The sequence below is a fragment of the Patagioenas fasciata genome, chromosome 8 (assembly GCF_037038585.1).
Source record: "Patagioenas fasciata isolate bPatFas1 chromosome 8, bPatFas1.hap1, whole genome shotgun sequence".
NCBI lineage: Eukaryota > Metazoa > Chordata > Aves > Columbiformes > Columbidae > Patagioenas > Patagioenas fasciata.
In genome coordinates, this window is record NC_092527.1 from 9,232,991 (window position 1) to 9,247,562 (window position 14,572).

The following is a 14,572-nucleotide window of genomic DNA, read 5'->3' on the forward strand; positions in this document are numbered from 1 at the left end:
TGCTGGCTACTTCATGTTCCTGTACTGTTCGTTCTTCCCATTCTGACATTTGTGTAACCCTGCACAGAAATCCTTTAGTGTGCTAAACTGACTTAGAATTACTTGCTTTTTGGTGATTTCATTATTTTGTTATTCAGTTGTGCACTTAGCACTCTCCCCCTTCCGGATGGATGTCCCTTCATCCGTTTAACTTGCAGTGACCTGTTCTTTCTGTGTGCTTCTAGGGTTGGGTTGCATCCACTAGAGAAATTTGTTTGGGCAGAGAGTGTAAATTTACAGCCAGTCTGCCATTTTTAAACCTTCCAGGAGATACATGGCTCCAGGAAATGTAATTTTTCTTTCCTGTCTGAGAGATAGTCTGGCAATTCCTTTGCATTGAAACAAGTTTTTAACCTCCTCCATACTGTCTGTCACCTCTGAAATTTGACTAAAAAAGAATAACTCCATGCCACAATGAGCAGTAAAACTATTATCTTGCTCTGTGATGTATTGGAATGTTTCCAGTACGAGTTAAGTAAGCTTTACGTTGTGCATTGTTTTGTATCAACCTAACTATTAACATATCTGCAATATGAATATTTGGAAGGGAAATGAGACAGGACAAAATGGAAAAGCACTTTGGGATAAGAGCTGGTTGGGTGATCGCAACACTCTTCTTAGGTGCTTCCTTTTTTCTCATGTGGGACCTTATTTCTGTTGAAGGGATGTTGTCCATATGTTGCTGAGCTGAAACAGTACTGGTTTAAGGCCATTCACTATAATGATCTTATTGTAGGATCATTTCAGGAGTGTTGGGCTACAATAGCTACAATAAAAATGGAATTATAATCAGATTCAGTGGTATTTAGCACCTGTCAAACCAAAACATTATTGCTGCTGCTGTTCTTAGTGTTAGCAGTGCCAACCGTAACTCAAACACAATTAGTTTTTGCTTAGAAGTATCCATCAATGTGGTAATCTAACATTTGCAACAGAACTTTAGTATGTGGACACACATAAAAGCAGTATTCTGTTGTAAAGATATGCTATTTTAAGGTTTACTTATTTCATTTTGATTGTATGCCCTCAAGTTAATAGTGTGTTAAAGGAGTGGATCTACGTGAAGCCATTTTGGTTATTCCATTTTAAAACCTTTCTGGGATTACTTCCTGATGATCGTTATGTTTAGAAATGTTTTAAGCAGTAATGTTAGAAACTGAAGGAGTTAAGGAGTGCATTAAAGACATTTGTGGGGCACACTTTGCTTATGGGAAATAATGCTTTCAGGAAATGGAGCAGAGCCCTTAACCTGTTCTATTTCAGAGCAGCCCATTGTCATCATTGCCGCAGTTGTCTTCATGAGCACACAGGTCCAATTTACATTTTAACATTCTTCATTTTGGAGTGAACCTTGTTCATACAGTCCAATGGCATTTGTCTGTGTTAAAATGGAATAAGTGGACTTGTATTCTCTACCTTTGATCAGTTTGCTTTTTAAGATGGCATTGTGTTGAGCATTAGATTTGTTCACTATAGTGCTCTACTCCAGAAACTGGAGCCAAATTTTCAGAAGCGATTATCACCTATCAACTGGTAGGTTTATTGTGTGACAAACACTTCAAAAAATATGCTGAAAGTTGAATGGAGTTCAGGTAGAGGTGAACTATTTGTTGTCTAGAAAACAAGCATTATGATAGAAAACTTAAGGAGCTCAGTCATTGTAACTTATCTGAAAAAGGTTATGGCTTGGAAATACCACAAAGAGAGGTACTTAACTAAACCTGTATTCCAGTACACAGAAGTAGGACACAGTCCAGTGCATGGAAGTCAGAAAAGTTCAAACTGGAAAGCAAATGAATGTTTTTGACCAGTAACTGCTGAGATGACTTAGTTAAGAGATGCAGTACATTTTAATCACTGCTGGTAGCCTTTATATCCGTAATCCATGTGCACTGAGATGCAAATTAAAGGGCAGGAATTATTATGGAAATATTTTAAGGCTTGTGCTATTCAATGAATTTGAACGAGAATTCTTTTCTTTTTCTTCCCTCCTCCACCCCCAACTTAAGAATGACAGTACGTTTGGTTGGATATTTTGAAGGGAAAGGCAGATTTATACCTTTTGAATTGCCATCCTCAATTAATAAATGAGCGAGTTTGGTACCAGTCTACCACTGTCTGTTCTTCTGCAGGGTTGGATGTGTTGAGGTCTTTTATAGGAATTTTCAAACAAGCCTAGCGCTTCATTTCAGAGAAATTTTAGGTTCGTATAGGCATTTGATTGCCATAGGCTTTTCTGAAAATGCCTAAATTCCTTTCCTTTTTAGTCATACATTAGAAACTATAAAATGAGAGTATAAGTTGTGTTTCCAGTATTATAGTTTCTTATCTCTGCTTGGCATAAGAACAACTATCTGTCATATTATTGTGTAATTAAAATAATCAATTTACACATTCATTTAAAAAAGCAAACAAAGGAGTCTCACTGGCTGAGTGAAAAATTATGAAAATTCTGTTTTAAGCCACCTGACATTTCTTGGTGGTTCCATGGTTAGAGCTCTGTCATTTAGTCATTGCTTCTGTGTGTCCATGTGGTTTGCTGAATGGATGAAGAGGTTTTCCTTTCCCCTGCCCACCTGAAGTGCAGATATTCCTCTGTTTACAATTTTTAAATTTTGTATTCAGGGTGGTGGGGTGGAAGTATCCCTTGTGAGCTTTGGCACTGCATGCACCGTGGTTTTACAGCTCAGCTCTTCAATTGCATTTCTCTCAATGTAGTGCTGAATCTTACATGATTTTAAGCTGCAAACAGTTCGTATCTCCATGTGTGCAATTTTTCTTTCTGTGCTTAGAAGCCAGACCTCTGAGGAAAAAGTCATGCCTTTTCCATTTGAAGGAAGGAGAAATCAAATGGCAAGGCAAAAAAACGATGCATGGTAGGGAATTTCTTTAAAAAAAAACCCAACTGTTTGGCAGCTTCTGTGTTGTGTGGTGGGTTTTTTTGTTCTTTTGGTTTGTTTTTTTCCTCCCATTTTTTGTTTTGGGTGTTTTGGGGGCCTGGGGGGTGGTTGTGTGTGTGTGGTTCATGCTATGGAGATCTGATGTGCTCGCTGTGGAGCTGCATGAGGAGCAGGAGGAAGGTTTTGCTGGTCTTCTACTTGTAGAAATCAGAACAGCAGAATTAGGTAAAGTAAACTAGAAACCTTAGGGTGAAACTGGGAAGTATAGTTGCATCTGAGTGCCTGATGCTTGTTCTGTGGTTAATGCCAAAGCTGCCTCATGCTGTTTGCTTCAGAATCCAGCCTGATGCTAGTCAGTGTGATGAAGGACTAACAAGAAGTTAATTTTTGGTAAGTAATTAGAAGTGTCACTACAAAGGGGTATTCTGATTTAAAAAAGGTATTGGAATTTCTGCTGAAAGTATTAACTGACAAAGTTAGCCCTAACCAAAGATGTGGGAAAGTAAAAGATAGTTTCTTTCAGATAGCATCTGTTCTACCAACAGGGGTGTCGTTGCTGAACCTTTCTACTGCAGCTTAATTTCTAACCCCAGTGGTTCAGGGTGTGACTGTTGTAACTGCAAGCAACATCAGTGAGCATATTGTGGATGAAGCAATGTGATGCATAAAGCAGAAACTTGTGTAGCAGAGTAGAATTTTTAATTATGGAAAAACGGTCACATGAGAGACTACTGGACAACCACTCCTTTACAAGCCAGCATTTTGACTTATTTCTCTTTGGATTTTATATCAAGAAAATACAGTGCAAATTTTGGATGATGCAGCGATTCAGAGTGGAAACATTCAGTACTTGAAAGAGAAGCAATGTGATTTAGAATTAATTTGATTAAGTCTGTGAATGTTATGCCTTCAGGCTTTCCTAAGGCAAACCTATTGCTAACTTTAAGGTGGTATGGGATTTTCTTGAGCAGAGACGGTAAGATCAGGCTCTCTATCCTAATTATTAGGATTTTTAAAGAAAAAGGTATTCTCTCAGCTGCAGTGACGTTGACTAGATTTAGGTGCATATGTTGAGAATCTAGGATTAGAGAGTGGTTTGCTAAAGTGCCCCTGCACTTACTTGCCCTTATTTCAGTGATAACTTCTCTAGTCTAAATAATTCAAGCTCCTCACACTTGCAAGGAAGGCATAAATAAAGAGCATCTGATATGGAGGAATAACTGTGGGTGGGACAGGTACAGCGCTCTAAGGTAGATGATAAGATTTATCTGAGAGTAAAGGTGAAATAATGAATCTGTATATTAAAATGCACAAAGGAATAATTCTGTGCTGAAGAGCCTAGACTCTTTGAAATGGCAGTCATTAGCTGTGACATTTCTGGTACAGATAGCTACTGGAGCTGGATTTTTTTATTAAAAAGTTACATTTGGGTAAATATACAGTTTTTCCTAAGAGCATGAGTTGGACAGACTGACCGACTTGTATCCAAAAATATAATTTGCTCTAAGTTCAGATTGAAGTTCCTGTTCTGTTTGATTTGTGAGGCTTAAAGCAACATGATCTAGTGAGTCTAGTATTTGTAATTCTGCGTAATCTGTCTCTTGGCTTGACAAAGGTTTTTCAAAGTGCTTCATTTTCTGGTCTACTGCAAAATGAAGAAAAATCTTGAAATCTCTGGGATGATTTTAGAATTATAAGTGGTCACCAGCACTTCTGATGAAAAAATGCAGTAGAAATCAATATGTTGCTGCATTAACATTATGTGTAGTGATCCAAGATATGTTATTACTTTAAATGGATTCTTTTCAAAGATTTGGATTGAAACCAACTAAAGGCAAGGTTCTTGATACACCGGCCTGTTAGCTGTGAAACTGTAACAGCACTGGAGGTAATCGCTTTGGTAGAATTCAGTCAACCACCAAGAGAGGTTCCAGTCTTTGACTTTAAAGACAAATTTTCATACCTACAAATGCTGATATCAGTCACCTTTTACTGTGGACTTTGGAAATGAACACATTTAAACTGTTCTGGCATGCTCTATTATTTTATACAACTCCAAAGAACTGCAGATCACTCCGCTATCTTTTCAGAAAGTCATCTGAGTTTTCTTTCTGCTGCTAATAGACATGGCAGCCTGAGTTCAGCTGGCGGTTCCTGGGCAGTCAGTGTGTCTGCACCCCGGGGTATCTCCTGGGGTTCCTTGGCAGTTTCTGTAGCTGAAGAGACACCACCTTGCCTGGAAAAAGAGGAGAAAACACAGAGTGATGGCTATAGACTCCTGCTTGGTTCAGAATGCAGGGTTAATTCAGGTACTATTTCTGTACAGATCCAAACTTGTGCTGCTGTTGTTGCAGTGAGAGGCATGTTTTTCTCTGGGCACACAGTGCATCAGATGGCTGACGGTGATTTGCCTCTGGACTGATTTGCTGGGCTCCTCTGAGCCCCTTATGCACATCCAGGATACACACAGAAGCTGCGTTTCTGAGTGGATTGTCTTGTCTACTTTATGATCCAAATCTCAACTGTAATGCAAATTTTGTCATCTGTACCCAATCAGCTTCTTATATGCAAATTCTCTTCATAACAGACAATGAGTCATAAATTTTAAGAAAAAACTTTGGGCGAGTTTATAGGGCATGATAAGATAATCCTTGTGTTAGCCAAATTGGTTTTGAGATATACAAAGTTTTTGAGAGTAACTGGAAATGGTGAGAGAGCAGTGGTTTGAGAAACATATCTGAACTGAGTATACTTCAAGTTTATATTATTTATTTTCTGATTAATGAAAACTCCTTTGAATAGAGGATGACTTTTTAATAAACTTCTATATTGAGGAAATAATCAAGGATCATAAACTATCCACTTTGCAGGGGACTTCTTTTATACTGTCTTCTCTGCTTCCAATTAATAGTCTGTTTTGTCCAATGTCTCTGTTACAATCAGTATCAATAGATCTGTGTAAACCAGGTGTTCTATGGAGACTGTTTTGGGAACTACCACATTGGGTTCTCTGCCTTACATTTTATTTTATTGACTTCAGTACTGAGTTTCTGTATTCTGAGTTGACTTTATTTATACTGGTTTAAATGTGAAGTAGTTTCAGGAAGTTAATAGTGTTATAAACTTACACCAGTATAGCTAAGGTCAGAATCTTTTCTAATTGGACAAGAGCAATTTCAGTAAATTAAATGTTTTAAAACTAAATTGCTTGCCTCTCACTTTGAGGCCTGGCTTTGTTCGCTACCAGCACACAATTCTTGTGAATTGTATTCAGAATGAACATTAAGAAGACACAGCAGTATTGCTATTACTGTATAATTCACTTTGAGATAATGGAAGAACTTTTTAAAATTGTCTTTCTTTGGTGGCATGGGTAGACTTATTCCACTGATACTTTCTATGCAGAGATTACCAAGATGGTGTGTGTGTGCCTGTTGTTTGTCTGTTTTTCTTTTGGCGTGTATGTAGTTGTATTTTTTTTTTTCCCTTCCTGAATAGTTTTCTGCCATTTAAGAGAGTCCAAAGAACAGTAGAATCAAGAGGGCTCTATAATAATTCTACGTGTTTTAACGCTCTAAAATAAAAATTATTTGAAATGTTCTAGGAGATACCAAACTTTTTTGTTTTCCCTGTTTATTTTGATTAGTCTTCCTTTTTCATAAATAATGTTTTTCCTGAAATTCTTTGTGGTAATTTCCGTTAATCATACTTGGTCCTATTGCTAGGGAATTTATCAGTAGTAAGCTTTGCATGGACTACTGTAAACTTAACCAATACACAGCTGTTAGCAGCACGTCTTGTCTCCTTTGCAAATCAATATGAATTTCATTAATATATCGTGTGCTTTTGGAACATGTAATAACCTACTAGAGAAAAGAATAGAATATTCTGTGTGTTCAGGAGTGAGTAGGCGTAGAAACCAGGAAAAAATGGACTTGATAGGTGAGTCTGAGTGGCTTTGTTTCCTCTATTGATCTTTTCCTGTTTCCAGATACACAGACAAGACACACACAACTAAATTTATTGAAACCTGCAAGAATTTTGCCATAGAAAGGCGCTTATAACAGTTGGTTAAAAAAAACCTCTACGTGGTCATAAAGAAAGAAATGTAGTACTTTGAATTGCTATGAACTGCTCACAGATATAAGGGGACTGAACAGTAGCATCAGTGAATCCAAGTGACATAGGAAGAGAGAGTACAAAAGAACTGAAAGTACAAAGAAAAGACAAAGTGCAAACTCAGACTTGATCACAATGCTTGTTTGTGGTTCTTTCTCCTTCTAGTTATTCTGACCATTAAATCTGATCTGATCTTTAACATGTTCCAAAAGGACAGACCCAGTTTCAACTGTAACATGCTTTGAAATTGGGTCCATCTCTTTGAAACACCCTATACTTTTTCATGTATATATGTGAAACTACCTGAAAATTAATGGGGTTGCTTGTTGGAGACATTTTGATATATAAACTTTCCTACTTTACAGAACTCCTGTTAGAAAGGAAAACCTTAAGGAGGGAAAAGAAGCAGCACTAATATGTGGAGGGAAGATGGATGAGAGAGAATCAGAGGAATTCTTTCTTTTAAATGCTATATTGGGGCAATTCAGAGTGTGCCTGTGGATATGGAAGTTTGTGTGTATTTTCTTTGGTTGTCAATAAAAGCCATTTGCATTAGAAAAGTCTAAAACATAAGGGAAGTCTAAAGATAAGTGGAAATGTCAGCAAAAACACATGAGCTTTCAATCCTAGTGCTCAGTGGGAGGACATCCTCTTGGAAACTAAGGCTGTGCCTGATGCCCTTGTGCCTCAGAACTGTGGAAGCCCTCTGATCATGGGCTGTGCGACTCTTTAGACCTGCTTCTGCTGTGTATGGGAAGGTTGGGAATATTTTCTTCTTCCTCCTGTTTTCTTAAGTGCCTTTTTCCACTTCTATAAAAGAGTAAATCATACAGGGTTCAGTATCTTGTAGTACTTTTCCCTTTTTGGTGAACCATGGCATTCTACCTGAAGAACAAGATATATTCTGTTGGCTGTTCTTACTGAAGCAATAGAACTTGTAGTTGTGAGTTGAGTGCTGTATAACTTGTTTCAGAAGCATTTCACCTTCCTTGCCTGGTTCTATGTTCAAAAAGCCTTCAGTCAGATTAGGCATAAATTAGGTTTCCTGTCATTCAAAGCACATCTCAGGAAGTTATCATTAACATATCTTAGAATGAAGAGAGAAGTAGCTGAGGACTATTTGAAGGAATCGTAGAATCATAGAGTAATTTAGGTTGAAAAAGACCCTTAAAATTATTGAGCCCAACTATTAACCTAACACTGCAAGTCTACCATTAAACCCTAAGCACCACGTCCAGGAGTGTGTCTTGAGGAGCATGTTCATCTTCGATGGCTCTGATTTTGTCTGATTAAAAAATATTCTATCAAGGGAGATTTACATGTTTTCTATGAAAACCAACATGTGATTTGTTTTAAGCAGCACACTTTGGAAGAAATGTCTTAATGTTCATGTCAAGATATAGCTAAACTATCGCAGGGCAATCTTAAAAATTAAATTAGACTGAAAATAATGGGGTCAGTTAGTTGAAAATGGAAGTTTCTGTGATTGTGGCAATCTGTTGCTTGTGTGGAAATGAAACCTGTTCTTTCCAGTTCTGATAAGTCTTATTTAAAAAAAGCAAGAGAAAGTACTAAAAAAAGTATTAAAGACATTAAGTACGGTTGAAGTATTTGTGATTAAATTAACAGAAGCTGCATGGACTTTTGCAGGAAAGATGAGTGTTTTGACAGGTGTGGTACATTTATCACAACACTTGTCTCTATTATTGAAATAGTATTTTTCTTTTCTGCTTTTGTTTACTTTCTTCATTGTATCTGCTGTTCTAGTGTTTAGGAAACCATGGTGTTGCATGCATTGATGGGATTGTGGTCTTCCTGACTTCCATTCTAGTCTGCATCCCCAGACTGTAGTTTTGCTGTAGTGTTTGTTAGATTCTGAATACTGGAAATGGATTAGGAACTCATCAGACTTCACTTGCAGCAAATAAAAGTGCTAAGCTCTTCTCCATAGACCTGGTCCTATATTTATGCTGGACAATTTTGAACCTTGAGCTCTGCCAGTAGACCACGTCCCTGCACTCAGAAACTTTGTTTCTGAAGACCTGCTCTTGGCTCTCCAACAAGATGGAAAAATTGGCTTACCAAAATCATTTGTTTGCGCTCCTGATAGCACTAGGAGTCATGATTTTCACTTGAAAGGGGGCTATTAGGGTTTTTTGGGGTGCAACAGTGCTAGAGGGAAACGGAAAGGTCTGGCAGGAGAAAACTGTTTGTAGGCTATAGAACATAATACTTACTCATATAAAGCAACAGTGATTTCATATGCTAGAGAGCTGGTTGATAATTTTCTGTTAAATTCTGATTGTCACCAAAAATCAATAGTATTTCTAGTTTTCAAACTTGTTTCTATTTCATGTCTTTTACTCAGTGTAGCAATGGTGGGAGTAAATCCGAAGTGCTATTTTTTGGCTCTTAAAAGTCAAGGAGAGTGAAGCTAAATACATTAACAGAGTTAACTGAAAACTGCCTGAGAGCAGGATATGAGCAGCAACAAAGCACTGAAACAAACAACTTATAGAATTTTATAACTTATAAAATTCTATAAGTTGTTTGTTTCAGTGCTTTGTTATGACTTCATCAGTTACAGAAGACATCTTAAAAATATTTAAAATCTAGCAGGTCAGTTCACAGCTTCAAAGTGATTTCCTGTCACTGTCACGTACTACATGTACTTGCAATGAAAATGGAGCACAAGGATGCCTTAACAAAGAACACTAGTTCTTTGTAGTTTCTAGGTTCATATATCATATGTGAAATTTGTTAAAGTGACTTCTCCTCTCATTTTCACCACTTAAATATAATTTCCAGATTCTGTCTGTGAACAGAATGGAAGTAAGAGCTCAAGAACAGACAGACTGCTGGTGATTTTTTTAATTTTTTTTTTTTTATTTTATTTTTTTTTTCCTATTTACCAGTCTGTTGCTGTGCAAGCTGCTTAGCATTGCCAGTAACATGTCAAAGCAAAGGTGATTTTTGTTGCTATTGAGCTACCCATAACATACAGATCTAGGTGAGGGAGAGGAAAATATACAAAATAAAAAGATACTAACCAGCATGAGTCTTCTGCTGCCACTGTGAGAACCAGCTATTATATGTTACTCTCTCCTCTCAGTAAATCACTGCAGCGAAGGCTGTAAGAAAATGAAATACATTACAGTTCCATCTTATTTCTTGTATGAATGTGGTTGTGCTAAAATGAATGTTCTCACTGCTGAATGAGAAAAACAATCACAAACCTAGATGTCTCTGAAGATAAAATAGAAGTACATTACCCTGTGGAATGTACAGCTGAAAAATCTGCTATATTCTGAGAATTAATATATGAACATATAAACTCCCTAGTGATCTAATAACCCCTAAATAAGCCAACAGTTCTGCCACTAATGAACTGAAAACACATTTTTCTTGTATAGATGTATTATTATTTATAGTGTTAGCCAGGTATTTAATGTTGGAGTCATCTGATAGGAGAAAAATGTTCCATCTGTAAATGAAGAGGTTCTTTTTCTTGTGGAATTGCATTTGAAGGGCATCAGATTGACTAAATTCAAGCTATTAAGACATGGACACTTTATTTCTTAAACTGTGGCATTCAGCTGAATTCAGTACAGCTGAAGATGTATTATGAGGGGAAAAAAGGAGTAGACGGCATTCAGAACTTGCAGAAAGTCAGAAATGAAGGAACAATTAAGCACTTACTAAAACTTGAATTAAGCAAGTTAGATTTATGTCAATGTTAGGCTTTTCATACAGATATCAACTAGTCTAAAGAAAGTAGTGGGCCCTGAGAGCTTCTTAAATTCATAAGAACATTCTATTTATAGTAGTTCTCCTCAAAAAATATTTGACACATCCTGTTCCTTAGACTCAGATCTATCTCGTTCCTACAGATGGCAAAGATCTGGTCCTTTGCAGTTCATGCAGATATGTTGTTTTAAGGCAAGTTGCAGAATACTAGCTGTATTGAAAATTGTGCTACTTAAAACTGGCAGTACATTTGTTCAGTGATCTAAATGTGGTTACATGCATTTCTTTGGGAGGAACTGCATTGTACCTTAATTTTGCATACAGGTGTCATTCATGACTGCATGTTGGTACATATTAGACCGCTGTTTTGCTTTAGTGAACTTGGAGTGTATTTAATAGCTTCTTGTTGTCATCCTCCTCTCTGGAAGGGCTCCAAATACTTTGTAAGACTATATGAGACTTCTGTAAATTAACAGTAAGGAAGTAAAAATATATATTAGTCCTATAAATGTGGGTTGAGGAATGAGTATTATTTCAATTTTGTTTGGTTTTTTTTGACATCATGGAGCATACAGTAACTAACACCCTGAGTAGAGTGACAATCCACATTACAATTAAACAAAAGAAAGGAAAACAGCAGTCTTAAGCTAGAAGACTAGACCAGGTAAAGAAAAAAAAAATCTAGAAGCCTATTGCAGATAAGAACATCATATATTTTGGATGGAGTTTTTACTGTCCCTGTCAAATTCCCCCCAGCTAACTCAGTTTAGGTCAGTGTGTTTACAGCATGAATTACAGACAGAGGCTTGTAATATACAAACTTGAAACCACTTCTTCAGATAAATGTTACAACAGAGTACCAAGATCCAAATGTTTTGCAGCATTTAGGATATAGTAATTTGTTCACAACAATGCACTCTCTAAGTATTTAGGGACATTTGTATAGCCTTTGGTTTGTAACCCTGATATATGTACATGGGTAAAAAGAGTTGATAGCTTCCTAGTAGGGCAAACCAGAGATGTTTATGCTCTGGGGATGCTTCCAGGTCTCTCTCTGGCTCTAGGGTTTACTCTGATTCCAGTTATTCCTACTAGAGTTTACCAACTTCAGCTTCACCCCTTAACAAGTGTCTGCCAGCCATTTGTGCCACCCACTCCACGTGTGCGTTTGATTTTCCTGTGCTGGCACATGCTAGTGCCATTCTGCCGGAAGAGTTGGGAGTTCTTATCCTGGAATGGTTTCAGAGATAGGATCAGTGCATTTGTGGCTTGTTTTTTTTTTAATGAGACAAAGTAATTAGTTTTGTACAGGCCTCTGACGTTTTAGAATGTGTCTGCTGCACAGCAGGTCATTGTGATAGTGTGCATGCTTGTTCTTGCTTCTTCTATGTGAACATTATGGGATCCTTGTTTAGGAGAACAGAGAAAAGTACCTTTGTTTTTCCATGCAACTTGTGTATTGTATTTAGTTATACAGTTTTGGCTTTATCTCTATTTTCCTGTTGAGTTAAAAGGATAAAAAACATTATTGGGTTTACTTGCCCACTGCAAAAGTCTGTGTCCATGTAGTCATAATTTAGAGCTACTTGCAGTGAAACTTAAATTTATTGAATGAAGTGTCCTGGTTGTCCTTGATACAATGTAGAAAGGACTCTTGCATTTTCCTGAATTGACATGGCTATTTAAATGTGAGTGGTTTGTAACTGGGGGCAAACGTTTGGTTTGTGTGGGTCAGTGAGAAGGAGTTCATGCTTGTATGTTTTTAAACTGCATTGTTCATACAGTAAAGATGGCAAAACAAGTATATTTATATGATTAAAGTATCACAAGGGAGTGCAGTGTTTTGTAAATGAAAGATTAACCTTTTACTAGAGTCATCTGCTTGCTTGTAAGAAAGTGATTGTGTCTTCATTTTTATGAGAACTATGAGAAACTTGGAAGTTGTAGTGGTGCTGCTTCTTGAGACTAAATTTGGTTGTCAGATGTTAAACCATTTGTGACTTTTATTTTTCCATATTGACTCCGGAGTTTGTTGAGACTGAAGTATGCCTGTGTCCTGGAACTGAATGACTTAATATTTTCAGAAGTAATTTACATGTTCAGGTGTGGTGTATTTGATTTCCTTATTCTGTGATTTGTGCTTATGTGTTTCTTTTTGTATTTGGCAATCATATGAAATGTGTGTATGAGGGTTTTATGACTGTGGAGAAGATTACAGCTGTCCCTACTGAGAACAACTTAACTCTCTTACTTTTTTATGTTACAGAGTTATGTGCAAGCCCTGTGAGGCTTAAGGGAGCAGTAAGTTTATTGACTGATGGCCTTTGTTACCCTGTCAATTAACCCAGCAGGGTGTCTACTGGCAGCTTAGATTCCAGCAGGAGAGCCAGTGCTCAGAGATTAAAATAGAGGGTTTTTTTAATTTAAAAAATAGATAAATAAATGAATAAAGTTGTCTCACAGAAGTCAGTAATCTTTTTTCAATCATCTTTCAAGGGCTGAGGTAGCAGTCCCTGTTTGAGTAAATTTTCCCCGTTTCTGCTATCTAGACTGTCTCACATGGAAGCATCTTCCTGTTTGCAAAGAAACAATAAATTTCATTCCAGGTAGATCTTCCCACAGCATAGCTAATCTATCTGACAAGAAATAAAGTCACACATTAAATGGAATAATAGTGGGGTAATGGCTCTATAAAGCTGTTATATATACAGAATCAAAGTTTTCCTGGTGACATCTTTAGCAGAAAAAAGTTGAGTTGTGTTTCAGTTGCTCTGTGAAAGCCAGAATTTTGAGAACTGGGGTTAGTTTGTTAGAATAAAAGATTGCAATATGCAGGACAAAGAAAAGGCCAATGATACATAGTTTGTTTCATAAAATGCTCTGAATTCAATGGAGGACAAGTGTGGTGGTGTCTGAATTTGACTGCAGAATCTCTATATCTCTGGAAACACACCACTCCAATTTTTTCTTTTCCTCTAATTTAAGAACATTAAAGAAAATTCATAATTTTCTAAATATAACTACACAAGTTAAGTTCTTTATCTGGGTAGAGTTTATACCAAGAAGGAGAGTTGATTTGCTGATATAAACGATAGCTTTTTCTGGAGATAATATTTTTAGTATGAATATATTGATAAAGCCTTTGTGTTGTATTTGTGTCAAATTACTTTGGGAATTCCTACAAGTATGGAAAAAAATCCAACGAAAAAATATATATTTTTTTTTTAACATAAACTAAAGGGTACATCACGAGAACATTATTTTGATTTTCCACTACAAAATTAGACAAACTATATCAATAATACCAGACTATGACCTACTCTGACAGTTGTCTTTATCTAGAATTTTGTTCACCAGCAGTGACAGAATCTACAACATCCCTGGCTGTCCTTATGTTTCACTGGAGGTTCCTTTTCGTGATGCATGATCTGAATTCTTCTTAATACATTTAATAGCATCTTGTACTTTCTAGTATGGACAGGAGAATGAGACGATTCCTTTTTTGCTTTGCTGCAGTCTCGTGTATGTTATTGTTCCTTCTCTCAGGCTTCTCTGCTGTAAAACAACTAGCCACAATCTTTCAGTCTTTCCTGCCAGGTCATGCTTTTGACACCTTCTTGTTACATCCTTAGGCTCAAATAATTCTACCCCTTTTAATAAAGGATGCTGGTGATAAGTGGAATGGAAGGATTTCTTCTGGTGTTTTTTATTTACACATATGTGACTTTCCTTGTAAGCACTATCATCTTTATGATCCTTCTACAATT

General features: G+C 36.8%; 1 protein-coding gene across 6 annotated transcripts in view; it reads left to right on the plus strand.

The window, feature by feature from the left end:
- CTNNA3 (catenin alpha 3) overlaps positions 1–14,572 on the plus strand; it is a 450,315-nt gene that overhangs the window by 41,951 nt on the left and 393,792 nt on the right. The window lies entirely within an intron of this gene.